We start from the raw sequence: 27,770 nt of genomic DNA, 5'->3' as shown, positions 1-27,770 counted from the left end.
TCACTGTTCCTGCTCGCTGACAAATTTTCCATGTAGAAGATAATGGAGCCTGGAAATCATGCTGACACTTGGGAGTAGGCCATTCCCAATCCCATGCCAGAACCAAAGACTATTGGCCACATTTTTCTAGCTAAGTGAGAAAACAGAAAGAAGCTAAGTGAGGAAACAAGTCGTAATCCCAGACCAGTACCTACGTCACGACTGCATCTGCCGTGTGCTGGTCCCCCTTCCTGCTGAGCTCTGAACCTGGTATGTTCCCCACACGTGTTGCTATTTGTATGTGTGTGTGCACAGATGTACGCAGACTTATGGCCGTGGTATATAAACAGTTTTGTAGTCTAGTTTTTTATTTGCCTTGTGAATGTTTTCAAATGTTATTTTCTTGAAGAATATGATTTATAATTGCTGAAATATTATTAATCTTTCAACATTTAATGATTCGTTTCTATTGTTAGATAATTAAACCTTTTAAATAGCACCTATTTTATTTTTTTTCATTTTTGTAAATTAACATATAATGTATTATTTATTTCAGGGGTACAGATCTATGATTCATCAGTCTTACACAATTCACAGTGCTCCCCATAGCACATACCCTTCCCAATGTCCATCACCCAGCCACCCCACCCTCCCACCCCCCTCCACTCCAGCAACCCTCAGTTTGTTTCCTGAGATTAAGAGTCTCTTATGGTTTGTCTCCCTCTCTGGTTTAGTCTTGTTTCATTTTTTCCTCCTTTCCCCTATGATCCTCTGCCTTGTTTTTCAAATTCCACATTATCAGTGAGATCATATGATAATTGTCTTTCTCTGAACACCTATTTTAATAGCATAAACTCCAGGGGCACCTGGGTGGCTCAGTTGGTTAAGCATCTGCCTTGGGCTCAGGTCATGATCCCAGAGTCCTGGGATCGAGTCCCACATCAGGCTCCCTGCTCAGTGGGGAGTCTGCTTCTGCTTCTCCCTCTCCCTCCCACTACCCCCGCTTGTGTGTTCTCTCTCTCTCTGTCAAATAAATAAATAAAATATTTAAAAAAACCTTGGTAATCTTAAAAAAAATAATAACATGAACTACAATTAATAAGGTTACTTAAGTCAGAGGATGTTAATAAACTACTTTGGTATACTTTTTCCAAATTATTTTCCAGACAGGATTTTAATGCTAGTGTAACCCTCACTAACACTGAGCATTATAGCTTTTTAAAAATTTCTTCAAATTTGGAATCGGGGAAAACATTGTTTCATTGTTATTTTAACCAATATTTTTTTATAACTAAAAGATCAAATTTTTTTTCGCATTTTTTGCTGCTTATGCCTCTTTGGTGAATTATCTGTCCATGTCTTTTACTCATTAGTATCTCTTGAGGTAGCAGTATTTCTTCTTGAGTTGGCAGTAAGTTTATTTTATTTACTTATTTTTCAAATTTTTATTTAAATTCCATTTAGTTAGCACACAGTGTAATATTAGTTTGAGGTGTACAATATAGTGATTCAACACTTCCATAGAATACCCGGTGCACATTACAACAAGAGCACTCCTTAATCCCCATCACCTGTTTCACCCATCCCCCCACTCACCTCCCTTCTGCTGACCAACAGTTTGTTCTACAATTAAGAGTCTGTTTCCTTGTTTGCCTCTCTCTCTTTTTTCCCCCTTGATCATCTATTTTGTTTTTTAAATCCCACATATGAGTGAAATCATATGGCATTTGTCTTTCTCTGACTGACTTATTTCATTTAGCATAATACCCTCTACTTCCATCCATGTCATTTCAAATCGCAAGATTTCATTCTTTCTGACTGCTGAGTAATATTTCATTATGTATATATACCACATCTTCTATATCCATTCATCACTCGATGAACATTTGGGCTCTTTCCATAGTTTGACTATTATAGATAATGCTATTATAAACATTGGGGAACAAGTATACTTTGAATTAGTATTTTTGTGTTCTTTGAGTAAATACCTAGTAGTGTAATTGCTGGATTGTAGAATAGTTCTATTTTTTTAAATTTTATTTTATTATGTTATGTTATGTTAGTCATCATTAGTTTTTGAAGTAGTGTTCCATGATTCATTGTTTGCATATAACACCCAGTGCTCCATGCAATACATGCCCTCCTTAATACCCATCACCAGGCTAACCCATCTCCCCAACCCCCTCCCCTCTAGAACCCTCAGTTTGTTTGTCAGAGTCCATAGTCTCTCATGGTTCGTCTACCCCTCCGATTCCCCCCCTTCATTTTTCCCTTCCTACTATTTTTTTTTAACATATAATGTATTATTTGTTTCACAGATCTGTGATTCATCAGTCTTAGACAATTCACAGTGCTTCCCATAGCACATACCCTCCCCAATGTCCATCACCCAGCCACCCCACCCTCCCACCCCCCTCCACTCCAGCAACCCTCAGTTTGTTTCTTGAGATTAAGAGTCTCTTATGGTTTGTCTCCCTCTCTGGTTTCATCTTGTTTCATTTTTTCCTCCCTTCCCCTATGATCCTCTGTCTTGTTTCTCAAATTCCTCATATCAGTGAGATCATATGATACTTGTCTTTCTCTGATTGACTTATTTCGCTTAGCATAATACCCTCTAGTTCCATCCACATCATAGCAAATGGCAAGATTTCGGTTTTTTTGATGGCTGCACAATATTCCATTGTATATATATATAACACATCTTCTTTATCCATTCATCTGTTGATGGAAATCTAGGCTCTTTCCATAGTTTGGCTATTGTGGACATTGCTGCTATAAACATTGGGGTGCATGTGCCCCTTCGGATCCCTACATTTGTATCTTTGGGGTAAATACCCAGTAGTGCAATTGCTGGTTTGTAGGGTAGCTCTACTTTCTTTTTTTTCTTTTTTTTTTCCCCTTCTCACAAGAATTTATTGTCACCATCCATAGCTTCTCCTTCCCCACCCCTCCCCCCTCTATGCTGCTGGCTCCCTTGGTTTTTTTTTTTTTTTATTGTGTTATGTTAATCACCATACATTACATCATTAGTTTTTGATGTAGTGTTCCATGATTCATTGTTTGCATATAACATAGGGTAGCTCTATTTTCAACTTTTTGAGGAACCTCCATACTGTTTTCCAGAGTGGCTGAACCAGTTTGCATTCCCACCAACAGTGTAGGAGGGTTCCCCTTTCTCCACATCCCTGTCAACATCTGTCATTTCCTGACTTGTTAATTTTAGCCATTCTGACTGGTGTGAGGTGGTATCTTATTGAGGTTTTGATTTGGATTTCCCTGATGAGGAGTGATGTTGAACACTTTTTCATGTGTCTGTTGGCCATTTGGTTGTCTTCTTTGCAGAAATGTCTGTTCATGTCTTCTGCCCATTTCTTGATTGGATTCTTTGTTCTTTGGTGTTGAGTTTGATAAGTTCTTTATAGATTTTGGATACTAGCCCTTTATCTGATATGTCATTTGCAAATATCTTCTCCCATTCTGTCAGTTGTCTTTTGGTTTTGTTGACTGTTTCCTTTGCTGTGCAAAAGCTTTTTATCTTGATGAAGTCCCAATAGTTCATTTTTGCCCTTGCTTCCCTTGCCTTTGGCAATGTTTCTAGGAAGAAGTTGCTGCGGCTGAGGTCGAAGAGGTTGCTGCCTGTGTTCTCCTTTAGGATTTTGATGGACTCCTGTCTCACATTGAGGTCTTTCAACCATTTGGAGTCTATTTTTGTGTGTGGTGTAAGGAAATGGTCCAGTTTCATTCTTCTGCATGTGGCTGTCCAATTTTCCCAACACCATTTGTTGAAGAGACTGTCTTTTTTCCACTCAACATTCTTTCCTGCTTTGTCGAAGATTACTTGACCATAGAGTTGAGGATCCATTTCTGGGCTCTCTATTCTGTTCCATTGATCTATGTGTCTGTTTTTGTGCCAGGACCATACTGTCTTGATGATTACAGCTTTATAATAGAGCTTGAAGTCTGGAATTGTGATGCCACCAGCTTTGCTTTTCTTTTTCATTATTCCTCTGGTTAATCGGGGTCTTTTCTGGTTCCATACAAATTTTAGGATTATTTGTTCCATTTATTTGAAAAAAGTTGATGGTATTTTGATAGGGATTGCATTAAATGTGTAGATTGCTCTAGGTAGCATTGACATCTTCACAATATTTGTTCTTCCAATCCATGGAACGTTTTTCCATTTCTTTGTGTCTTCCTCAATTTCTTTCATGAGTATTCTATAGTTTTCTGAGTACAGATCCTTTGCCTCTTTGGTTAGATTTATTCCTAGGTATCTTATGGTTTTGGGTGCAATTATAAATGGGATTGACTCCTTAATTTCTCTTTCTTCTGTCTTGTTGTTGCTGTATAGGAATGCCACTGATTTCTGTGCACTGATTTTATATCCTGCCACTTTACCGAATTCCTGTATGAGTTCTAGCAGTTTTGGGTGGAGTCTTTTGGGTTTTCCACATAAAGTATCATATCATCTGCAAACAGTGAGAGTTTGACTTCTTCTTTGCCGATTTGGTTGCCTTTTATTTCTTTTTGTTGTCTGATTGCTGTGGCTAGGACTTCTAGTACCATGTTGAAAAGCAGTGGCGATAGTGGACAACCCTGCCATGTTCCTGACCTTAGGGGGAAAGTTCTCAGTTTTTCCCCATTGCGAATGATATTTGCTGTGGGTTTTTCACAGATGGCTTTTATGATATGGAGTATCTCTATCCCTACACTCAGAAGAGTTTCAATCAAGAAAGGATGCTGTACTTTGTCCAATGCTTTTTCTGCATCTATTGAGAGGATCATATGGTTCTTGTTCTTTCTTTTATTAATGTATTGTATCACATTGATTGATTTGCGGATGTTGAACCAACCTTGCAGCCCAGGAATAAATCTCACTTGGTCGTGGTGAATAATCCTTTTAATGTACTGTTGGATCCTATTAACTAGTATTTTGGTGAGAATTTTTGCATCCATGTTCATCAGGGATATTGGTCTGTAATTCTCCTTTTTGATGGGGTCTTTGGTTGTGGATCAAGGTAATGCTAGCCTCATAAAATGAGTTTGGAAGTTTTCCTTCCATTTCTAGTTTTTGGAACAGTTTCAGAAGAATAGGCATTAATTCTTCTTTAAATGTTTGGTAGAATTCCCCTGGGAAGGCATCTGGCCCTGTGGGGAGATTTTTGATTACTGCTTCAATTTCCTTACTGGTTATGGGTCTGTTCAGGTTTTCTATTTCCTCCTGGTTTAGTTTTGGTAGTTTATAGGTCTCTAGGAATGCATCTATTTCTTCCAGATTGTCTAATTTGCTGGCATATAGTTGCTCATGATATGTTCTTATAATTGTTGTATTTCTTTGGTGTTGGTTGTGATCTCTCCTATTTCATTCATGATTTTGTTTATTTGGGTCCTTTCTCTTTTCTTTTTGGTAAGTCTGGGCAGGGGTTTATCAATCTTATTAATTCTTTCAAAGAACCAGCTCCTAGTTTTGTTGATCTGTTCTACTTTTCTTTTGGTTTCTGTTTCATTGATTTCTGCTCTGATCTTTATTATTTCTCTTCTCCTGCTGGGTTTTGGCTTTATTTGCTGTTCTTTCTCCAGCTCCTTTAGGTGTAGGGTTAGGTTGTGTATTATTATATGGAGTATCTCTATCCCTACACTCTGAAGGGTTTTAATCAAGAAAGGATGCTGTATTTTGTCCAATGCTTTTTCTGCATCTATTGAGAGGATCATATGGTTCTTGTTCTTTCTTTTATTAATGTATTGTATCACATTGATTGATTTGCAGATGTTGAACCAACCTTGCATCCCAGGATGGGCTAAACAAGAGTTTACAGACCTCTTGTCCCAAGCTGCTTTGAGACCTTTCTTATTTCTTGAGAAAGGCTTGTATTGCTATATACTTTCCTCTCAGGACCGCCTTTGCTGTATCCCAAAGATTTTGAACAGTTGTGTTTTCATTTTCTTTTGTTTCCATGAATTTTTAAAAATTCTTCTTTAATTTCCTGGTTGACCCATTCATTCTTTAGTAGGATGCTCTTTAGCCTCTATGTATTTGAGTTCTTTCTGACTTTCCTCTTGTGATTCAGTTCTAGTTTCAAAGCACTGTGGTCTGAAAATATGCAGGGAATGATCCCAATCTTTTGGTACCGGTTGAGACCTGATTTGTGACCTAGGATGTGATCGATTCTGGAGAATGTTCCATGGACACTAGAGAAGAATGTGTATTCTGTTGCTTTGGGATGGAATGTTCTGAATATATCTGTGAATTCCATTTGGTCCAGTGTGTCATTTAAAGTCTTTATTTCCTTGTTGATCTTTTGCTTAGATGATCTGTCCATTTCAGTGAGGCGGGTGTTAAAGTCCCCTACTATTATTGTATTGTTGTCTATGTGTTTCTTCGATTTTGTTATTAATTGGCTTATATAGTTGGCTGCTCCCATGTTAGGGGCATAGATATTTATCATTGTTAGATCTTCTTGTTGGATAGACCCTTTAAGTAGGATATAGTGTCCTTCCTCATCTCTTATTATAGTCTTTGGTTTAAAATCTAATTTGTCTGATATAAGGATTGCCACCCCAGCTTTCTTTTGATGTCCATTAGCATGGTAAATGGTTTTCCACCCCCTCACTTTCAATCTGGGGGTGTCTTTGGGTCTAAAATGAGTCTCTTGCAGACAGCATATCAATGGGTCTTGTTTTTTTATCCAATCTGATAGCCTGTGTCTTTTGATTGGGGCATTTAGCCCATTTACATTCAGGGTAACTATTGAAAGATAGGAATTTAGTGCCATTGAATTGCCTGTAAGGTGACTGTTACTGTATATTGTCTGTGTTCCTTTCTGGTCTATGTTACTTTTAGGCTCTCTCTTTGCTTAGAGGACCCCTTTCAATATTTCTTGTAGGGCTGGTTTCGTGTTTGCAAATTCCTTTAGTTTTTGTTTGTCCTGGAAGCTTTTTATCTCTCCTTCTATTTTCAATGACAGCTTAGCTGGATATAGTATTCTTGGCCACATATTTTTCTCATTTAGTGCTCTGAATATATCATGCCAGTCCTTTCTGGCCTGCCAGGTCTTTGTGGATAGGTCTGCTGCCAATCTCATGTTTCTACCGTTGTAGTTTACAGACCTCTTGTCCCGATCTGCTTTCAGGATTTTCTCTTTGTCCCTGAGATTTGTAAGTTTTACTATTAGATGTCAGGGTGTTGACCTATTTTTATTGATTTTGAGGGGGGTTCTCTGTGCCTCCTGGATTTTGATGCCTGTTTCCTTCCCCAGATGAGGGAAGTTCTCTGCTATAATTTGCTCCAATATACCTTCTGCCCTTCTCTTTCTTCTTCTTCCCAATTATTCTAATATTTTTTCGTCTTATGGTATCACTTATCTCTCGAATTCTGCCCTTGTGATCCAGTAGTTGTTTATCTCTCTTTTTCTCAGCTTCTTTATTCTACATCATTTGGTCTTCTATATCACTAATTCTCTCTTCTGCCTCATTTATCCTGGCAGTTAGAGCCTCCATTTTTTGTTGCACCTCATTAATAGCCTTTTTTATTTCGACTTGGTTAGATTTTAGTTCTTTTATTTCTCCAGAAAAGGATTCTCTAGTATCTTCCATGCTTTTTTCAAGCCCAGCTAGTATCTTTATAATCTTCATTCTGAATTCCAGTTCCTTCATCTTACTAATGTCCGTATTTATAGGTTCCTTGCAGTCGGTACTGCCTCTTGTTCTTTTTTTTGAGGTGATTTTTTTCCCTCTTGTCATTTTGTCCAGAGGAGAATAGATGAATGAGAGAACAAAATGCTAAAAGGGTAACAATGACCCCAGAAAAATATACACTTCCAGAAAGTGGTCGCTTTTCTGTTCAGAGAATTGCTGCTATTCTTTTCTTTGATGTCCTGCGCAGCCCCGGGCACCGTCCAGGATGGAAGCCGGAGCCTGCTGGTGGAGAAGCCAAATACTTCTATTTTTAACTTTTTGAGGAACCTCCATAGTGGCTGCTCCAGTTTGCATTCCCACCAACAATGTGAGAGGGTTCCCCTTTCTCCGCATCCTCGCCATCCCCTGTTGTTTCTTGCGTTAATGTTAGCCATTCTGACAGGTGTTGGGTGATATGTCATTATAGTTTGATTTGTATTTCCCTGATGATAAGTGATGTTGAGAATATTTTCATGTGTCTGTGGACCATCTGGATGTCTTCTTTGAAAAAAAAGTCTATTCATGTCCATTTTTAAATTGGATTATTTGTTTTTTGGGTGTTCAGTTTTATAAGCTCTTTAAATATTTTGGATAATAACCCTTTATCAAATATATCATTTGCAAATATCTTCTCCCATTCCATAGATTACCTTTTAGTTGTTTTTTTTTTTTTAAGATTTTAAAAACTTATTTATTTACTTGAGAGAGAGGGCACACACCAGAGAGAGATCATGAGCAGTGGGGAGGGGCAGAGGGAGACGGAGAAGCAGACTCCCCCCTGAGCAGGGAGCCTGACATGGGGCTGAATCCCAGGACCCCGAGATCATGACCTGAGTCGAAGGCAGACATTTAACTGGCTGAGCCACCCAGGCACCCCTGCCTTTTAGTTTTGTTGATTGTTTCCTTTGTTGTGCAAAAGGTTTTTATTTTGATGAAGTCCCAGTAGTTCATTTTTGCTTTTGTTTCCCTTGCCACTGGAGACATATCTAGTAAGAAGTTGCTCTGGCCCATGTCAGAGAGGTTATTGCCTGTGTTCTCTAGGATCTTGATGGTTTTCTGTCTCACATTTAGGTCTTTCCTCCATTTTGAATTTATTTTTGTGTATGGTGTAAGAAAGTGGTCCAGTTTCATTCTTCTGCATGTCACTGTCCAGTTTTCCAACACCATTTGTTGAAGACACTGTCTTTTTTCCATTAGATATTCTTTCCTGCTTTGTGAAAGATTAGTTGACCATATAGTTGTGGGTTTATTTCTGGGTTTTCTATTCTGTTCCATTGATCTACGTGTCTTGTTTCTGTGCCAATACCATACTGTGTTGATAACTACAGCTTTGTAATGTAACTTGAAGTCTGGAATTGTGATGCCTCCAGCTTTGCTTTTCTTTTTCAAGATTGCTTTGGCTATTCGGGATCTTTTGTGGTTCCATACACATTTTAGGTAGGTTTGTTCTAGCTCTTTCAAAAAATGCTGTTGGTGTTTTGATAGGGATTGCATTAAATGTATTGATTATTTGGGTAATATAGACATTTTAACAATATTTGTTCTTCCAATCCATGAGCATTGAATGTCTTTCCATTTCTTTGTGTTATTTTCAATTTGTTTCATCAGTGTTTTATGGTTTTCAGAGTACAGATCTTTTACCTCTTTGGTTAGGTTTATTCCTAGGTATCTTATGGTTTTTGGTGCAATTGTGAATGGGATCAATTCCTTGATTTCTCTTTCTGCTGCTTCATTATTGATGTATAGAAATGCAACAGATTTCTGTACATTGATTTTGTATCCTGCAACTTTCCTGAATTCATTTATCAGTTCTAGCAATTTTTTGGCGGAGTCTTTTGGGTTTTCTATGTAGAGTATCAGGTCATCTGGAAATCCTGAAAGTTTGACTTCTTCCTTGTTGATTTGGATGCCTTTTATTTCTTTTTGTTGTATGATTGCTGAGGTTAGGACTTCCAGTACTGTGTTAAATAACTGTGGTGAGAGTGGACATCCCTGTGCTGTTCCTGTCCATAGAGGAAAAGTTCTCAGTTTTTCCCCACTGAGTTTTTCATTTATGGGTTTTTCATATATGTCCTTCGTTATTTTTTTTTTAAAGATTTTATTTATTTATTTGACAGAGAGAGACACAGCAAGAGAGGGGACACAAGCAGGGGGAGTGGGAGAGGGAGAAGCAGACTCCCTGCGGAGCAAGGAGCCTGACGTGGGGCTCGATCCCAGGACCCTGGGATCATGACCTGAGCTGAAGGCAGACGCTTAACGATTGAGCCACCCAGGCACCCCTGTCCTTCATTATTTTGAGGCATGTTCCTTCTAAACCTACTTTGTTGAGGATTTTTATCATGAATGGATCTTGTACTTTGTCAAATGCTTTTTCCATATCTATTGAAAGGATCATGTGGTTCTTATCTTTTTTTTTATTAATCTGGTCTATCACAATGATTGATTTGCGAATATTGAACCATCCTTGCAGCCCAGGAATAAAGCCCACTTGATCATGGTGAATATTTTAATGTACTCTTGGATTCGGTTTGCTAGTATTTTGAGAATTTTTGCATCCGTGTTCATCAGGGATAGTGGCCTATAGTTCTCTTCTTCAGTGGAGTCTTTGTCTGGTTTTGGTATCAGGGTAATGCTGGCCTCAAAAGACAAATTTGGAACTTTTCCTTCCTTTTCTATTTTTTGGAATAGTTTGAGAAGAATAGGTTATTAACTGTTCCTTAAATGTTTGGTAGTATTTACCTATGAAGCAATCTGGCCCTGGACTTTAGAATTTCGGGAGGTTTTTGATTAGTGATTCAGTTTCTTTGCTGGTTATCAGTCTGTTCAAGTTTTCTATTTCTTCCTTTTTCATTTTTAGTTGTTTATGTTTCTAGGAATTTTTCCATTTCTTCCAGGTTGTCCAATTTGTTGGCATGTAGTTTTTCATAATATTCTCTTCTAATTGTTTGTATTCCTATGGTGTTGGTTATTTCCCCTCCCTTATTTGTGATTTTATTTATTTGGGCCCTTTCTCCTTTCTTTTTGACAAGTCTGGCTAGAGGTTTATCAATTTTACTGATTTTTTTCAAAGAACCAGCTCCTGGATTCATTGATCTATTGTTTTTTTAGTTTCTACATCATTTATTTCTCCTCTAATCTTTATTATTTCCTTCCTTCTGCTGGCTTTAAACTTTGTTTGTTGTTCTTTTCTCAGCTCCTTTAGGTGTACGTTTAGGTTGTTTATTTGAGATTTTTCTTGCTTCTTACAGTAGGCCTAGATTGCTATATTTTGCCCTCTTAGGACTGCCTTTGCTGTATCCCAAATGTTTTGGATCATTGTGTTTTCATTTTCATTTGTTTGCATGTAGTTTTTAATCTCTTTCTTGATTTCCTGGTTGACCCATTCATTGTTTAGAAGCATGTTGTTTAACCTCACATGTATTTGTGGTCTTTCCAAATTTTTCCTTGTCGTTAACTTCAAGTTTTAGTGTTGTGGTCAGAAAAGATGCATGGTATGATCTCTATCTTTTTATAATTGTTGAGGCCTGATTTGCAACCTAGTATGTGATCTGTTCCGAAGAATGTCCCATGTTCACTTGAAAAGTATGGGTATTCTGCTGTTTTAAGATGGAATGTTCTGTATACATTTGTTTAGTCCATCTGTTCCGAGTGTGTCATTCAAAGCTATTGTTTCCTTGTTGATTTTCTGTTTAGATGGTCTGCCCATTGATGTAAGTGGGGTATTAGAGTCCCTATTATTGTATTATTATCAATGAGTTCCTTTATGTTTGTTATTAAATGTTTTATATATTTTGGTGCTCCCATGTTGGTTGCATAAATATTTACAATTAGATCTTCTTGTTGGATTGTCCCCTTTGTTATGATATTTTGCCCTTCTTCATGTCTTGTCACAATCTTTGGTTTAAAGTCTAGCTTGTCTGTTATAAGTATTGCTATTCCAGCTTTCTTTTAATTTCCATTTGCATGATAAATATTTCTCCACCCCCTCACTTTCAGTCTGCCGGTAGCTTTACATTTAAAATGAGTCTCTTGGGGCACCTGGGTGGCTCAGTTGTTATGCGTCTGCCTTCAGCTCAGGTCATGATCCCAGGGTCCTGGGTTGGAGCCCTGCATCGCATCCCATCGGGCTCCTTGCTCAACAGGGAGCCTGCTTCTCCCTCTCCCACTCCCCCTGCTTGTGTTCCCTCTCTCTCTCTGTTTCTCTTTCTGTCAAATAAATAAAATCTTTAAAAAAATAAAATGAGTCTCTTGTGGGCAACATACAGGTGGGTCTTGTTTTGTTTTCCATTCTGAGACCCTGTTTTGATTAGAGGATTTAGTCATTTACATTCAGAGTAATTATTGGTAGATATGTATTTAGTGCCATTTTATTACTTGTTCTGTCTTTTCTGAGATTTTTCTCTGTTCCTTTCTTGTCTTTGTCACTTTTGGTCTTTCCTTTCCACTTGATTTGACAGAAATTTTTAAAAGTATTTTAAGACTAAGACTTTGTCTATAAATAATTTTCCAAGTTGTCAAATTTCTTTTAACTTTAATTTTTAATTTTTTTAAAATTTATTTTTATTTTATTTATTTGAGAGAGAAAGAGAGAGAGAACAAGCAGGAGGAACAGCAGAGGGAGGGAGAGGAGCAGGCTCCCCACTGAGCAAGGAGCCTGATGTGGGACTTGATCCCAGCACCCTGGGATCATGACCTGAGCAAAAGGCAGATGCCCAACCAACCGAGCCACCCAGGTGCCCTCTTTTAATTTTATTTTATGGTAATTTATAAGAAACACATTTTAGCTTTTTAAGTAATTAAATCTGTTGTTTTTCTGCCTTGTGATTTCTTCTATGTCTTTCATTCTTGGAAAATATTTCCCCTTCCTGGAGTCTATAAAATACTCACTTATTGTTTATTCTAGTTTAGTTTGGTTTACTTTTTTTAGTTTTATTTTTTATTACTTTTAAGCACAATACTAAGTCATTTCAATCTAGCTTTATTTTTTGCCAAATACCTAACCAGTTGTTCCAGCATCATTTACTGAATACTCCTCCCTTTGCATACTGATTTACGATGGGCATTTAAGTATATTTTAAATTCTTACATAGAAGAGTGTTGGTTTCTAGAATCTGTATATTGCTCCATTGATCAAACTGTCAATTCTTGCCCCAGAGACACAGCATCTTGATAACTGAAAGTTTATTGTAGGCTTTATTATCTCATAAGACAAATCTTTCTTCATTACTCTTTCCATCTTGTTTTATTTCATCTTTTTGAAACTTTTTTATTACTCAAAACTAAAAATCAGAAGAACTCTTTCAGAAGATTTTTATTGGAATCACATTAAACCTTTCAATTATTTCAGAATAATTAAATAATCACCTTTATAATATTTAGTATTCCCATTCAGGAACATGGTATATCTCTCCATTTATATCTTTGTCTGTTTTCTAATTTTCTCCATATAGATGACACACAATTTTCTAAATTATTTTTCACACTTCTATCTTTCTTTCTTTCTTTCTTTCTTTCATCCAAAGAGGGGCTTGAACTCACAACCCTGAGATTAAGACATGAGCTGAGATCAAGAGTTAGACACTTATTTTTTTTTAGATTTTATTTTTATTTATTTGTCAGAGAGAGAGAGGAATAGAGAGTGAGCACAAGCAGGGGGAGCGGCAGGCAGAGCGAGAAGCAGGCTCCCCGCTGAGCAAGGAGCCCAACACAGAATGGGATCCTAGGACCCTGGGATCATGGCCTGAGCCAAAGGCAGTCACTTAACACACTGAGCCACCCAGGCGTCCTAAGAGTCAGACACTTAACTGACTGAGCCAACTGGGCACCCCTTCCCAGATTTCTTATTAGTGTTTTTTGCAAATGTGCTTAATTATTTTTGATGACATAGAATAAAATAGTTTCGCCATCATAATTTTGACTGGATTATTGCTGTTGAAAAGAAGCACCTTAATATTTTATATGTATGTTTGCATCTGGACATCTTCCTAACTTCTCTAATTAGTTCAAATAATTTTTGTTAAAATCTCTCCAGTCTTCTAAATGAACAAAGCAGTAATTTATAAAATATTTTTCCCTTACTTTAATAGTGATACTGTATTTCCCTTTAGCTCTTTTATTGTTTTGCAGATTTATAAAGTATTGTTAAATAGTAATGACATAAGGATTTTTGTTGTTGTTCCTGAATTTTAAAGGAAATATTTCTGTTGTTTCAGCATTCAGAATGTTGCCTCTAGATTTTTATATTCATTGTAATGTTAAGGAAAATTTCTCCCTTAATTATTTTCCAAGACTTTTCTCAGGAATAGATACAAAATTTTATGGGATGATATTAGGGCATTTGTGGGAATGATCATGTTGCTTTTCTCCTTTAACCTATTACTGATGAGCAATATTAATAAATTTACTAGTTATAAATGAGCTTGTATTCTTTTTTTTTAAAGATTTTACTTATTTTTTTTGAGAGAGAAAGAGCAAGCAAATGCACACAAGCAGTGGGGAGGGCAGAGGGAGAAGCAGAATCCTCTCCCCCCTGAGCAGCGAGCCCAGGGAATTGCTCTATGTAGGGCTGAATGCAGGGCTGGATCCCAGGGCCCCGAGATCACCACCTGAGCTGAAGGCAGAGGCTTAACCAACTGAGCTACCCATGCGCCCCTAAATAAACTTGTATTCTAAGAATAAACTCTGCATACTATTCAGGGCATACTATTCTTCTAATATAGTACCATATTATTTTCATTGGTTTATTCCAGATTTTTACATCTACCTCTAAAATGTCATTGTGGAAATTATAACCTGGCTACCCCCTTCCCCATACTCTAGATACCTTTGGCAGGCGTCTCTCCTTTTTAAAAAAGAAATAATGGGGCCATCTAGTATATTATGTAATTAGAATAAAAGCTCCAGAGGAGCAGAAGTCTTTGTTTTATTTGTTGATGATACATTGAAGATCTTAGAAGTGTTCCTGACACAAAATTGGTATTTAATGGTATTTAATCAGTATTTCCTGAATAGATTAATGAATTCTCTCTTTTATTGATCTTTACATTCTTCTTCAGTCACTTTATACTATAAATTACACATTCTTTGATTTTTTATTTTGAGTCTTTACCTGTTTAGCTGGAATAAGACATAGAAGTACATATATTATGCACAAATTGTTTTCCATAGGAACATAAGCATGGTATACTTGCTGCACTTTTGACTATCTGAGGGTTTCTTCCTGTTGCCATGAGGAATGGGAAAATAGCTGAAGACAAAAAATCCTTCTCATACACTTTTTTTCCCATCAAAATTGTAATATATTGTTCCATTATTTCCTGGTACTTAGCATTGCTGAAGGGTATTATGAAGTTGGCCTTAGGTTCTTTATCTACAGACTTTTCTTTTTGTTTAATGCCAGGATACTTTATTCTTGAATTTTAAATACAATAACAAAAAGAATACATTTGAGTCTTTAAAAATATACAGACATAGGCACTACATGAAAAAAAAATCCCTCTCACTGCTTTGTCCTTCTAGTCCCCTCTCACAGAACTCCTCCAAAATAACTTCGCTCCTCAGCTGTAACTACTCTAACAGTTGGTTGTGTTTTTCTTCCAAGTTTGCTCTTATATATATTTATATGGTGTAGAGTTGTTTTTTTTTTTTTCTAAAATGAGATCATATTCTTATAACAAGGTGCCTGGAAGAGCGGATCTTTAAAAATATTTTAGTAATAGAAGCTGCCAAATTCTTCTTTGTATAAATGGACACAGAGATGCACATTGAAACAGATTTTCTTGACCTACTGCTAGAATGCCCTTACTTGATTTTGTAAATATTAGAAGAGTAAGCACTTGCCACGCTAGGGAAAAGAGACAATAGGGACTTTTGTGTATTTGCCAAGGCTGCCTTTTCTAAGTGTCTCTAAGTATGTAGACATATCTGGTCTTTGAGTAGAAAGTGGAGATTTTCACATAGGAGCCATAAAGCTGCCCCAAAAGACAGATAAATGCTTCAACCCCTTCCTGTTCAAAAGTCAACATTACTTAAATCTCAGACATGGATTAGGATGGTCCCAACCTAGCACAAAGGTCCCAAAGCAAACAAACGAAGAAGAAATTTTGAGTCTTTAGAAGATTACAAAGAAGCACGAGATGTATGACAGAGCAGGAGGGGTGTAGCCCCAGCAACATGTCAGGAGGTTAAGCCAGTTCAGAGTGTTCCAGTCAGTGAGAAATGTTTAAGAATGGAGAACGGCTAATATATTTCTAGGAACAATGATGTCTGCTATCAAATTTGAGGGTATTTCCTTTACTGACTAGAATTACCTTCTAATATCTCTAAACCTTCAGTAGAAATCTGTTATCTAAAATAACCAAATGTTTGTGGTACTTTGTGGGTATGAAGGAAGAGGAACACAGACCCAGAAACAAAGAAAACTTTTCAAGGCAGGCTGTGACGAGGCAGTGGGATTCAGGATGGAACATAACATCAGAACATAAGCCCTCCCTGGAAATCCCAGGGACGATACCAGTGGCAGAGGTAGGTGCACTTTGTACAGTGTTAGGATGGCTGCATGAACCGTCTTTTTTGGACTATAGGATAAGACTTGAAAGGTGGAGAATTTGGGAAGTACTAGACTGCAAATGATTGAATATAAATCATTCCCAGTTGGAATGACGCTGCTCTAAGGGGTGTGGTGGGTAGCCTCTAAGATGGACCCCAGTGATCCCCACCTCTTGGTATTCATACCTTTGTGGAAATCCCTCCCTTTGATTATGGGTTAGATTTAGTGATTCACTTCTAGCAAATAAAATACAGCAGAGGTGATGGGATGTCACTTCTAAGATTAGGTTACAAAAAGATTGCAGATTTCATTTTTTTTAAAGATTTTATTTATTTATTTGAGAGAGAGAGCACAAGAGGGAGAGGGAGAGGGAGAAGCAGACTCCCCACTGAGCAGGGAGCCCGACACGGGGCTCGATCCCAGGACCCCGGGATCACGACCTGAGCCCAAGGCAGACGCTTAACTGACTGAGCCACCCAGGCGCCCCTGCAGATTTCATCTTAGGCATTCTCTCTTACTCACTCTGAGGAAAGCCAGCTGCCATATTGTGAGCTGCCCAATGGAGAGGCCCACACGTCAAAGAACTGAAGGAGGTTTCTAGCCACTAGTTAGCAAGAAACTCAGGCCCTCAGTTCAACAGCCTGCAAGGAACTGAAGAATGCAAACAACCACATGCGTGAGCTTGGAAAGGGATTCTCCCACACCAGGTCTTCAAATGATACCATAGCCATGACCTGCAGCTTGACTACAACCTCATAAGAAACCTTGAGCTAGCTAAGTTGCACCTGGATTCCTAACCTACAGAGACTGTCAGAAAATGAATGTTTGTTGCTTTAAGTTCCTAAGTTTTAGGGTAATTTGTTATGTAATAACAGATAATTAATTCAGTGGGAGAAATAATCAAGTGTATGTCAGATAGTTGATAAATTTGGGAGAGGACTCTGATTTGGAATTCTGAATGGAATTAAATGTTTAATAGAGTCAGAGTATAGGAAATACAATGATATGTTCAAGGATGCATCATTGTATAAAGCAGCATGCCACAGGATATTATACCAAAGCTTCTGGTTTCATGATTCCACTTTATTTCTAAGATATGTATGTAAATCTGTCTTAGAACAGACAACTCAAAGGCTCAGGAGGAGCTTAGCAAGACAACCCTGACTTGTGTTCCCTTCCTTCCCAGTGACATACCCTGAAAATACAGAAAGTTACGTAGGAATACTGTTCAAAAATCTAGTAGATCCCAAGTAAAGCCAATCGCCAGAGTGTAGAGAGGGCCTTGAGTGAGGAGAATCCAAGAGGTCCAGGGAATTCACCTACCAAAGGTTGCAGAAGAACCATTCTCCTTGGATCTCTCCCTACTCCAGCCACACGCAACAGCGTCCTCATTAGTAGATCTCTTTCTGGACGCTTTTAGGGATTTCAGTTCCCAGGATTCAACATCACTAAGGGCATAATATAGACAGATGGGGGAGCACTGTATCCAGAGATACCAGGTTGATAGTATACAAGAGTAGAGGCAGAGAAAGCACTACAGCTTCCTTACTCTCATCAGTATATTATTTTATCTTAGCCATGGGTTTCTACAACACATTCCCAGTGTTTCCCATCCTTATATTTGCCTTGTTATCATCCTAGAAATCAATCAATATCTAAATACATAGTTGCCAAAGTTCTGTTCTATTTTAAATTGTGATTTTATTTAATGTTAACATTATAAGGCCATGTCTAGGAGCTGGCTGTAACAGGGGCCTGGTTAGTCAGACAGTGTGGGGTTGCAGCTAAAAAAGCAGTCTCCAGACAGACTGGTTGGATTTGAACTCCAGGTTTCCTACTTACTGGCTGTGTCACCTTGGGCAAGTGACTGAATCTATCCAGGCTTTAGGTTCCTTACTTATAAGATGGAGATAATAATAGCACCCATCTGATAGCATTATTTTGAGGATTCAATGAGTCAATGCTTGGAAAGTGCTTAGAACAGCCACAGCTCCACAAATGGGTCTGCTCTCTGTTGGCCATTAGCTTTGTAATAGAACAGGAAATGATGGGGCAGGGGAGGGGTGTTGGTGGACACGAAGAGAAACTTTAAGCTTGCCCAGTACAGAGTTCTTTTTGCCTCAGGAGTCATCCTGACCCAGAAACAGCATAAGTGGTGTGACAGAAGGCTGTTTTGTGTTCCCTGAAAATCCCAGATTAATATTAACACTCGTGGGATAGTCTCTGGAGGCCCGGACTTGGACCTGCTTACACGTTAACCCTGTTGGGCCTTAACTCATACATATTCACTCAGACAAGACTGGTTTAAACTGGGAGGAAAAAGTCAGTTTTTTGGGCCTTTGTTTTTATTTCATGGTTCTTTCTTTTGAAAACCGGATGATTTATGCTCTTGCCCCTCTGGGAGCAGAGCAGGTCATAAACTGAAAACAAATGTCTGCAGAAAAAAAGAAGTTTCCAGACGACAGTCCTTCTAACAGACAGAACATTATCTATTCAGTAGAGAAAGTCAAGGTTGCTCGCTTACTATTTTTTAATACTCTAAAAAAACCCAAAAACCACACCCCTGAGAGTGGCCGCTTTTCTATGGTCATCTTTATCTAAAGCTTCACAGTGAAGAGACTCCTACCCCCAAAGAATAGGGAATGGAGGCCCAAAGACTAACTAGAGGCACGAGCCCCCATCTCTACGGAGCTTGTTCTTTGGGTTAAACTCAGCTAACTTGGAGGAAGGCTTCTGGTTTGAGGTGGGGCAAGGGAATTTTGCAGGGCATAAAGAGCTCCCTTGCTCTCACTGAACTAATCAACACACACAAGTGCACACTCTGAGTCTCTCTCATACATCTTGTATGCACATGCTACTAAATGTCACATTTACTCTAGAGTTTTGTGTATATGTGTCTGCATGTATACACGCACGTGCACACACACACACACACACACTTCTCTCTCTCTCTCTAGTCACCTATAAACACTCACACCTCAAGACACATTCACAAATACAGGCACATATGTGGTGGTCATTGTCCGAGGTGTTGAGTCAGAGAAGATCATGGAGGGTGAGGAGCTTACATCAGTTCAGAAAAGGGAACTTTCTGACACATTACTATCAAAGTAAAACTGATTCACAGAGCCCCCCTCAAGGCCTTTGTAAGGATTCATGAGGGTCAAGTGCTAGGCCAGGAGTAGCTCCCTGCGGGCATTTATTTTTGTCTTTAAATTCAGTAGTTTGGGGATGCCTGGGTGGCTCAGTCGGTTAAGCGTCTGCCTTCGGCTCAGGTCATGATCTCAGGGTCCTGGGATCGAGTCCCGCATCAGGCTCCCTGCTCAGCGGGAAGCCTGCTTCTCCCTCTCCCCCTGCCTGCCGCTCCCCCTGCTTGTGCTCTCTGTCTCTCTCGTTCTCTCTCTCTGACATATAAATAAATAAAATCTTTTAAAAAATAAATTCAGTTGTTTGCAATCTTTCAATTCAGGATAAGAAATTCTACCTGATTCTGAGATATTAGAATAGGAGAGAAAGATGGATTTCAGTCCTCAACCAATTAGCATGCATTTAATGGGTGCCTGCTGTGGGCCAGGCAGTGCCCCAGGCACTGGGACAGAGGGATGCCTGAGACAGGATTCCCACCCCATCACAGTCCAACAGGGGAGATGAAACCAACATACATGAAACAGATAATCCAAGGTCAAGGTTATACTGTCAGTGCCTAAAAGGACCTGGTCTTGTCAAACATGTTCATTTTGGCAATGGGATACCGATATCCAGAACGTCATTTACTTATGGCCACACAACCAGGTATTAGACAAATGCTTCCTGATAGAATTATTCTCTCCATCCCTCTGCATTGTTTTGTAATTATATATATAAAATATACATATATTTATATATATATATGTATATATATATATATACATATATAAAACAACTTTAGCATGGTTCTGTGTTTTAACTAGGTACCACTGTCTGTTCCTTCTCCAGAATTGGGAGGTCCCACAAGGTAAGAGCTGATCTTATACATTTTCAAAGCTCACAGTGACTGACACGGTCATAATTATCCAGATGGTGCTCAATTCATCAGCCTAAAGTGATCTGACATAGTCCAGGTAGTTCTGCTGTTGGTGCAAGGCTCCACTTGTTACACAAGAAAGCAGCACAGGTAGTAAAGAACTAAATCTTGGATACAGATTCAGGGTAGAATACTTCAAACTTGGCATAAAAATTACAGACATGTTTCCAAACCCTTCTGTTTTCTTATCTGTTTTGACCTCAGGTCTTGTATAATTATATGGATAAAGGTAATGCATTTTTATTTCAGCCAGCAGGAAAAGGTCAGGATCCTCAGGGTGCTTTTGACTCTTCATATTCACAGACAGAATCGTTGAAAGGTTTTGATATATTTCACCTAGGGGTTTTTTGAAATGATACCAGGTCACCCAGTCATCAAACATTTATTTCAACAAGAATTTTTAAAATCATCATGCCGAACACTGGGCAAGTTGTTGGCTACAAATTTGCCCGGCTGAATTATTGAACGCATACTTTATGCCCAGAAAAAAAAAAAAAACAACAACCCAGCACAGCTGTTGTATTATTTTCCCAGGGCTTCTGTAACCAATTGCCATAACCTTGGTGACTTAAAACAACAGAAATTTATTCTCTCACAATTTTGGAAGCAGGAAGTCCAAAGTCAAAGTGTTGGCAGGGCCATACTCCGCCTGGAGGCTCTAGGGAGAATCTTCCCTTGCCCTTTCCTAGCTTCTGGAGGCTCCTGGCAATTCCTTGACATTCCCTGGCCTGTAGCTGCCTCACTCCCATTTCTGTCTCTGTCGCCTTCTCTGTGTCCTCGCCTCTTCTTAGAAGGAGTCCCCCCTAAATGCAGTGATTTCATCTCTCGATCCTTAATTGATTACATCTGCAAAGATCTTATATCCAAATAAGGTCACACTCTTGAGGTTCCATCTGGGCATGAACTGGGGGGACACTATTCAATACCTGTCATTGTACTTTGCTCGCTTGGGTCTGCAGTGACAAGACTGACAGTGAAAGAGATGGCCATGGAGGGAAGCTTCACTTTGTTTCCATGAACCAGTTCCTCTCATCTTTCTTCTGGTTCTTCATAGTCTGACTCCCTGTCCTGCATAGACCCAGACCCAGACTGCTCACCTGGAATTCGGATTTCATGATCCGCGTGACTCTTTGACATATGATACTAGTCCTTATGTGTTCCAAGCTGTTGGCCCATGCCGTCATGAGTACCCTGGCTCATCTGGATTTGAGCGCTGCCTGTCATCATCTACCCTTTTTCATTTAACAGATATGCACTGGATACTTCATAAGAGTCAGGCCCTGTCTTGGATGCTGGATTCTCAGGGATGACAGATAAGGTCCCTACCTCATGAGTAATGAGGGTTGGAAATAGGGGGAAAAACAAGCAAACAGATACTTGGAATCTAGAACAGTTTCTGGTGCATAGTAGGTGTTCAATAAGTATTTGTGATTTGGTAGAACTAGCAAGATTGTTTCTGATAGTGACAGGTGATAAGAAGGAAATAGATTAGTGTGAAATAGGGCATTTAAATAGGTTCAACACAGAAGGCCTCTCGAAGAAGGTGATGTTTAAGCTACAATGTTAAGAAAAGGAAGGAACCAGCTGAGGACACATGTCTAAGAGAGAGGAAAGAGTAAGTGAAACATCACTGAACTAAGAACAAACCGATTGTATTTGGGGACAGAAAGAGAACAATGTGACTGACACAGACCAAGCAAGGGGGGAGACTAAGACAAGATGGTGTCAGAAAGGTAGAGGTAATTCTGCTCAGTTCTGCTAGACACTGTGGATCAAACAAAGGAGTCTGGATTTTTAATTTCCACTGCAATTGGAAGCCATTTGAGGTTTAAGTAATGAATCGATGTGATTTAACTCATGAATTAAAAGATCACTATAGCAGCTCTGAGGAGGAAGGATTGTGGGAGGCAAGACTGGAAGAAGGGAGAAAAATGTTTTAGCACATAAACAGGTTATAGGTGGAAAAGATATTGATTTTTTCAGTCCATAGTGTAACAAGGAGAGGACAGAGCTGGCCAAAGTCACAGGGTTGGTCTGTCTACAGACAGACTCATCCATTAACCTGAGCTTACTGAATAAATAGCATCATTTTCCATGTCTGCCACAATGTGAAAAAGATTGGAAAGCCCAGCACTGATGAACATTTTTCATGTTTTCTGATCATCAAGCTCCTTTTACACACCCTTACTGTGTTTGGAGAATTTCCTGCTGCGGTAACCAGCCTCCAAGATGGCCTCCAGTGATCCCACATCCTGTGATTCACACCTTTGTGTGGTCCCCCACACTCAGTACCAGGGTTTAGCTTGTGTAACTAAGAGAATATGAGAGAAGTGATTGTACATCACCTCAAAAATGAGGTTATGAAAGGCTGTGGCTTATATCTTGGGCCCTGTCTCTCTTAGATAACTCGCTTTGGGGCACCCAACTGCCATGTCTTGAGAACACCCAGGTACTAGGCCTATCCAGCCCAAATACCCCCCCCCCAACTCTATCTCTGGAGGTCTGTATTCAAAGGCAACAGCCATCTTTTGCATTTTAACTTGCATCCATAGAATAGATTCACTTCGCTTTAAGTGAGTTTCACCCCCAATTGAGCCTAAAAACTACTGGAAATCAAAGGAAAATAGGAACGTAATTGAGGGAGAAAAAAACACTTAAAAAAACTTGTCTACTTTTTCTTTCTTCAATAATATATGCAAGACATTTTTCTCCAAAATGGCATAGTAAAAAGCTAACAAAAAAACAACTCACAAAACAAGCTTTGAATATATCTTTTAATATCCTACGCCATTTTAAAACAAAAAATGAACAAGACTACCTCTTGCCATTTTACTGAGTCAGTATCCTTAAAGTAGTTCACAAATAACATTATGTTGCTTAAAATAGAATGATTTCAAATAGGACAACCAATATATAATGACCCCTTTTTTTAGATCTCAAAGAAAATTAAGGCATGTGCTTTTATTTTAATCAATGAGAGTTAAAGTTATAGATTAAAAGGTACACCTCTTCTAATTAAACCATTAAAGTCAGGCAGTCATCTACAGTTCATTAAAGTTCAGATTTTGCGTGAAACCTTCATTATCTGAACTTGATGAGTTCCCCTTTCTTTCAATACACTGCATTCACACAGAAGATGTCTGATCTCAAAAGGCCCTTCGAGAAATGTGAAATAGCCCTCACCCTGGCTTACTCTTGTGCCCTGACGAACCTGAAGAATTCTAACCTTTTTCAGAAACACATACTCTTCCATAGGGAATAACATGGTTCAAAAAGGGGGAAAAATAGCTTATTTGCTACATCCATATGTATTTAGGGAAGCTGCTTTGTACTGCAACAGAGTCTATTACTTCCTCTACTGGCCAAACCCTGAAAAGAGTTCCTCTTTTTCAAACAAGAAAGCAGAGGTTATTTAACACACACACACACAGCACATATTTTAGAGACCCCTATGAAAATGAGAGAAATGAGATAATAGAGAAACAATCAAGTACTGCCCTCGTATGAGCAGAGAAAAAGTATTTGTGTGGTAGAGAACAGTAATTATTTTGCAGTTATTGAATAGGAGGAAACCTTACGTCTGGTTAGTGGAAACTCTTAAAGATTTATTATTTATTTATTTATTTATTTATTTATTTATTTATTTTTTATTTATTTAAGAGTGAGAGAGAGCTGGGGAGGGGCAGAGGGAGAGAGAGAGAATCTCAAGCTGACTCCAGGCTGAGCGTGGAGCCTGATGTGGAGCTCGATCTCACTGACCCTAAGATCATGACCTGAGCCGAATGATTAGTGGAAACTCTTTATGCAAAATAAAAAAAAAAGATACAAGGAGAAAACTTAAGTATGGAAATTTAATATTCAACCCAGAAGTTCTCTCCAAAACCCCTTGCATTTAGTGAGCACTCAGTAGACATATGATTGATTGGTTGATTAAGTGTGATTAAATACTGAACTTTTCAGCAGACAACCTGAAGCTTGGTTCTTTGGATAGAGTGAGGGCTGAGAAAAGTGTACAGTCTTACGGTCTTCTGAATAAGGCTAGAGAGACAATGAAATGGATTCTCTCCCTCTCTCCCTCCTCCTACCTTCTCTGTCTCTCTTTGTATAACTAGAGATTTTTGTCCAAGCCATTTATTGCTAAGCAAAAGATCAAGAAAGGGATTCTTGAAACTCTTCCTTATGTGCTTAATGCTTACATTCTTGCCCATAAATAGGCACGTTGACCCCTTTTCTTAATAAGCAGGCACTCGAGTGTGGTCAACCTATTTTTAACACTGAGGATGAAAGGAAGTTTAATGTGGAAGACGAGGAAAGGTATTGGCTATTTGGAGTCTTTTCTTCTGACACCTCTATATCTAGTTGGATATTTCACGACCACCCCCAACAGTCTAGCCAGTTTTGGACTTCATCATCCTCTTCTCTCTTTCCAGCATCCAGAGTGACTCCAGCAGTTTCCCAGACCTGTCCAGGGTGAGGGACATCAGCCACTTTGAAAGGCAGCTCCAGGGATGCAAAAAGAATTACAAAAAAATTACTTGGTGGCAGAAGGTACTTAGGTATAGATTTTTGTCGGTCAGCAGAAATCTGACCTCTGCTCTCTCCCCTGTCCTCATTCAGACAAGATGAACAAATGTAGAACCACGAGTGTCTACTAAAAAGAGACAGCAGAGGAGTGCCAGGCCCTCTGACCCAGAACATTGCCTTCTGTTCCTTTTAATATACTCCTTTTATGGTGTATCTTTTAAATACTAAAGCCAATAAATCTCTACTTTCTTTAAAGTCAAAGAAATTGGATTTATAACTTTGTAACCGGCAATCATAAAACTGGGAAGGAACTGCACAGCTCAGGAAGGAAGAATAAATATTTTGAACATCCCAGACCAACCTGCTATTTGGTATAATGATAACGGACGCATGGGCAAAGTTTGGCCGCCCAATCCAAAATCTGCTTTAATTTCATCTCTCAGGAAAAATTCACTCCTAACAGGGCTCACAGATTTAAAAGGAGATTGATGCCCAAGATGAGAGAATGCTCGTCACAGAACATGAACTCACTTCTCGTCTCGTGGTCCAGGTGAATTATAGTGCAGGCTCTAAAGCAAGTGTGAGGATGAATTCCTATCAGGATTAATTAAACAGGAGGTCTGGGAGGGTTTCACAGGAGCAGTAATCACTGGGAAATAGCATGGGCTCACCAAAAACAAATGCCGGTTGAATCTTACCTTCTTTTGTTAGCGGCAACTATCTGGCAAGGAACGGAATAAAACAAAGGCCAATGAATAGGAAGTTCTGCCATTAGGAAGTCCGAACTATTTCCCAAGAACAGAATCTGAGTCTTGGATGCAGGAGTAAGGATATGGTCTAAGAGCCGCATGAAAGACTTACAGGATTTTTTAAAAAATTATTTCCCCCCAGCTTTATTGAAGAATAATTGACAAATAAAATTGTATATGTTTAAAATGTAAAGCATGATAATTTGGTATACATATACACTGTGGAGTGATTACCGAGATCAAGTTAATTAACACATCCATCACCTTGTAAATTTTTAACTCTTTTAAAAACTTTTTTTTTTTTTTTTGTGGTCAGAACATTTAAGATCCACTTTCATCAAATTTCAAGTACACGATCCCATATTATTAACTATAATCACTATCCTGTATGTTAGAGCCTTATAACTGAGAGTTTATACCTTTGACCTACATCTCACCATTTCACCAACCCCAACCCATCTTTCTACTCTGTTTCTATGAGATCAGTATTTTTTGTTTGTTTGTTTGGTTTTGTTTTTTAGATTCCACATGCAAATGACACCATGTAGTATTTGTCTTTCTCAGTCTGGCTTATTTCACTTAGCATAATTCCTTCCAGGTTTATCCATATTGCTAGAAATAGCTGGATTTCTTCCTTTTTTAAAACTGAATAATATTCCTGTGTGCGTGTGTGTGTGTGTGTGTCGCATTTTCTTTATTTATTTGTCCATCTATGGACACTTAGGTTGTTTCCGTGTCTTGGCTGTTGTGAATAATGCTGCAATGAACATGGGGTGCAAATGTCTTTTTAAGGTAGTGATTTCATTTCCTTTGCATATAATACCCAGAAGTGGAATTGCTGGATGCCGGATCATATGGTTGTTCAACTTTAATTTTTTTAAATATTTTATTTATTTATTATTTATTTATTTATAAATATATATATTTTTTAATTTTAGAGAGAGAGAGAGAGCATGAGCAGGAGGGGCAGAGAGAGAGAGGGAGAGAGAATCTCTTTTTTTTTTTTAATATTTTATTTTATTTATTAGAGAGAGAGAGAGAGAGAGCATGAGAAGGGGGAGGGTCAGAGGGAGAAGCAGACTCCCAGCAGAGCAGGGAGCCTGATATGGGACTCGATCCTGGGACTCCAGGATCATGACCTGAGCCGAAGGCAGTCGCTCAACCGACTGAGCCACCCAGGTGCCCCGAGGGAGAGAGAATCTCAAGCAGACTCCACGCTGAGTGTAGAGCCAGAGGCAGGGCTCAATCTCAAAATCCTGAGATCAGACCTGAGCCGAAATAGTCATATGCTTAACCAACTGTACCACCCAGGTGCCCCAAGATTTATTTATTAATTTTAGAAAGAAAGAGAGAGGGAGAGAGAGAGTGGGGGGAGGGGCAGAGGGAGAGAGTCTTCAAGCAGACTCCCCACTGAGCGCAGATCTCCTGATCCATGAGATCACAACCTGAGCCGAAACCAAGAGTCGAACGCTTAACTGACTGAGCCACCTAGATGCCCCTTCAATTTTAATTTTTTGAGGAATCTCCATTTTGTTTTCCATAGTGGCTGCATCAATTTATATTCCTACCAGTGGTGCACAAGGATTCCCTTTTTTCCACATCCTTGCGAGCCACCATTCTGACACCAGAATATCACTTTCACATATTCTTTTGGTTAAAGCAAGTCACAGGGCTAACCCAATTCAAGGGGGACGGGAAATAGACTCAATTTCTTGATTGAAGGAGTGGTAAAGTCACAGTGAAAACGGACATGTGGAATGGGAGGGATAGTTGTGGCTGTCTCTGGAAATGATCTATCAGTTTGTCCTTGAGAAAATTATTTAACCCCTGATTTCACATTCTTCACCTGTAAAATAGGAAATAATAACACCCACTACTTAGGAATGTTGTCACTAATAAATTAAGAAAGTGTGTTTGTTTAGTTAGCATCTAGTACATTGTAGTAGACACACAACAGCAACAACAAAAACATATATTGACTGAGCCCATATTATGTGGCAGAACTGTTCTAAGTACTTTATGTAATCTTTATAACAATTCATTAATGTACATATTAGTATTATCTGAAGAGAAACCCTAGGCACAAAAATTTTAAATAACTTCCACAAGGTTGGTTCTAGATCTAAATCACGAATGTCTTATTGCTTGCTACATCCAAAGGGCATTTCTTAGTTTTTGTCTCGTTGATGCTGTAGATCACTCCATCAAATGTTCTTCCTCCTTTGGCCCCCAT

The 27,770-nt window shown here is 38.7% G+C and overlaps 1 pseudogene; it reads right to left on the bottom strand.

Moving 5' to 3' along the window:
- On the bottom strand, nt 1-27,770 carry LOC118533815 (MICOS complex subunit MIC10 pseudogene; annotated as a pseudogene).

This window comes from Halichoerus grypus, chromosome 11 (genome assembly GCF_964656455.1).
Source record: "Halichoerus grypus chromosome 11, mHalGry1.hap1.1, whole genome shotgun sequence".
Lineage (NCBI taxonomy): Eukaryota > Metazoa > Chordata > Mammalia > Carnivora > Phocidae > Halichoerus > Halichoerus grypus.
Note: the sequence above shows the minus strand (reverse complement) of the source record. Positions and strands in the feature narration are given on the sequence as shown.